Consider the following 2500-nt stretch of genomic DNA (forward strand, 5'->3'; position numbering starts at 1 on the left):
TGGTTAAAATTATTATAGTAATAATGAAGCAAAGAAATTTCCATTATTTTACATCATTTCAAGCAAAATATTTTCTGTGAAACATTTTATCCCACCAAATAATGAGAAATTTGGGTTAAATTGAACAAAACCTCTGTCCAATTCTATTAGAAAACCTATCTGCAACACTGATTGTTGCAGATATAATATTTCTATTTTTTCAATCGTCATTCTGAGCATGCAGGTCCCACCTTTACCGTTTGAAAGGTAAAAGAGAGAGAGAGACGGGGGGAGGGAGGTTGCGAGTGAACTTGATACAATTAAAAAACCTATATATGAATGATGTTGTAATGTAGCATTATTTTGTTTTATCATATTGTCATATTTTCCTTCTGCTAATGTTGAATAGCCAAAAGAGTTGTGTGAAAGCTTTGTGAGATTTTAAGTACTGGTCTGTTGCCCTCCTATTCTGCTACATACCTCATATACAGTTCTAAAGTGCAACATACTGGTTGGTCTTGGGAGGAATGGCTGAACCTGATAACTTCACTAACCTTTTGTTTTCTTTAAAAAAAATTTACATGAATTATTTATTTCTTTTCTTATTATTTGAATTATTTTCTTTTTTTTTTCCATACAAGCAACATATTGTTTAAAATTGGTATCAATTTGCCCTAAAAATAATAACATAACCTCTCAGATTTCATATCCTATCTTAAATTTTGAGGTGGCTTGAAAACTAAAACCAGAAAGGCATGCAATAGGGCAGAGTATGACTGGATATAATAAAGCTTTAATAAAACTGTCAAGTCACGTAAAGTCGACATCAAGCAAGGATGGCAGGATTCCCTCCCTTGAAAGGTAGGGATTAAAGGATTCCCTCCCCTGAAAGTTATTTACACGAGTTCTTTATTAAAGAAATCAACTTGATATATTTCCCTGAGTCCCTAGAATGTGAATATGGCCCCAACACATCTATCCAGCCCAAACTAATACTAGTCAACATGAAACAATTACATTTAACAACTCATAAATCAATCTTAAATCGATTTAACAAACCACACAAAGCAATCTCCACCACATGAATTTCTCAATTACAAATCACAGCTATTGACAAATATTGTTCATAAGTTGGATAAAAATTAAATGTTTTGGTTTGTTTTGTTGTTAATTTTTTCTTGTATGTACGTATGTTTATATGTTTTTTACAGTCTGTTACTTATTTTATATATTTTCAATTTTTAATTTAAAAAAGAAAAATTGCGTTTTTCCAATATCAAATTTATTTAATCTGTGAACCTATATCACGTGTTTTGGTTCTGGCTGTAATCATGGTGACATGATGTGTTGGCTTTCATGCTGATTGATGAATTTTTTCAATGGGAAACATCAAAGCGGTTACTGACTTACAAAAAAAAAAAGGCTAATAATAAATATTTTTTAAAAAAAAGAAAAGAAAAACAACATTGAGATTTGTTTCAGGAGTGAGAAAGAAAAGGGGTTTGACCTTTCATTTCTCTCTTCAAGTGTCCTTAGAGTATTGTAAATGTGTCATGACAAGGTGAACGTTCAGCTTTGCTGAATGCTCTCTTGTCAACAGACGTGCGACCCAAGGCTTAGTTTGAAAGCCAAATCTAATCCAATACTGTGTTATGGCATGTGATTATTCTTTACAATATCTTTTTTTTTTTCCTTCTTGTTTAAGCAAGACTAAAATCTCGTTTTTTTGTGAAATCATCACATTTTTTTTTTTTTTTTTTTTTTTCTGTGTGAACTGCACCAGTGACATTTAGCTGACCTCCTTTCCCTGACATTGGGACCAACACAGGCAAGATACAAACAAAAACAATTGTTAAACCTTCATTTGTTATTTTATCCTGCTGAAATTGAATTTTTTAATCCATTGTACAGTACAGCTTTTTTTTTATTATACATACACCTACACTCATACACACTTACACACATATATACGTACACACCTGCATACACATTTACATAAATACATATATTATTGGTTTTTCTTTCTGTTTTCAGTGTAGCACAGTCAGTGACCTCTGGTGATAAACAGGAAAGCAAAAAGGGTGTAATTTTTCAACTTCTAAAAACCACAAATTCCTGAAACAGCCAAACAAGCACAGTAATAGTAGCCATAATAATGATAAAAGCAATTACTATTAATAATAATAATAATTATAATAATAACAACAATAATCTAGAGTATAGTCTACCTGCACTTGGTCGATAACTGGGAAACATTCCATTAACTGCAGTTTATCTACAAAACTTGAGATCTTAACTGTTAGATACCAGCAAAGATTGTATTATAATAATAATATAAATAATATAATTAATACATGTATTATAGCATAATATAATCTAATATGACACATATAATATGAAATATATATATATACATCTATATATATATATAAATGTATGTATGTATAATACGATATAATTAATTGTGAATATGAAATGGAGTGTTGATATTTTTTCCTATAAAAAAAATCAATAAAGCAAT

The sequence above is a fragment of the Octopus bimaculoides genome, chromosome 14 (assembly GCF_046866305.1).
Source record: "Octopus bimaculoides isolate indiv1 chromosome 14, ASM4686630v1, whole genome shotgun sequence".
Taxonomy (NCBI): Eukaryota; Metazoa; Mollusca; class Cephalopoda; order Octopoda; family Octopodidae; genus Octopus; species Octopus bimaculoides.